Genomic DNA, 891 nt, shown 5'->3' with positions numbered 1-891 from the left:
GCTATACCAAATTTAATGCAAATCGAATGATATATAAGGACATTGGTGCACCATTTACATAAAATCGGACGAATATATATATGGAAGCTGTATCTAAATCTTAACCGATTTTCTCCAATTTCAATAGGGTTCATCCTTGGGCCAATCAAGTGATCTGTGCAAATTTCATCCAAATCGGATCATAAATGCGACGTGTACTTTGTTAACAAAAATACATGGACGAACGGACATGCATAAATCCACTCAGAAAGTGATTCTATGCATATTCTCAAAAGGAACCATGGATCTATCTCGATTATTTTTGCCTGTTACAAACATATGTACAAAGACATAATACCCTGTACCACAGTGTGGTGAAGGGTATAAAGAAGCTATAACTAAACGATGCAAGGCATAACACGGAAAAAACTGTTTTGGCTTTCTTTTGTTAATCTGCTTCTTTATCTTCTGTGACTGTGTGTGTGTGTGTGTGTGGGATTTAGCATTGGAAGAGGCTTTTGTTATCTCTCAAAAGGATAGTGTACGGTTTTTGGGATTTTCATACTTTTCTATTAAAAATATGCACATTTTACGGCGATTTTACTCTGTTTTTATCTACCACTCTCACACACACACATACACAAACGAAAAATCAGTCTATGCAAAACGGAAGTAAATATGAAAATTCGAATACAAAACTTCCCCACAGAAAAGTTTTGTATTCGACGCCTCCTATTAGGCTAGAAAAAATATGTATTTTTTTTAAATACACGCCACAAAACTTCTTCGACGCCTCCTATTAGGCTAGAAGAAATATTTTTTTAAATTTAAACGTATTCGACGCCACAAAACTTTTTTTTTAAATAGACGCCACAAAACTTTTTCGACGCCTCTTATTAGGCTAGAAGAAAT

The sequence above is a fragment of the Musca vetustissima genome, unplaced genomic scaffold, assembly GCF_032173495.1.
Source record: "Musca vetustissima isolate MV318-11 ecotype Yass unplaced genomic scaffold, APGP_CSIRO_Mvet_v1 utg6811, whole genome shotgun sequence".
Lineage (NCBI taxonomy): Eukaryota > Metazoa > Arthropoda > Insecta > Diptera > Muscidae > Musca > Musca vetustissima.
This window is presented reverse-complemented; position numbering follows the sequence as displayed.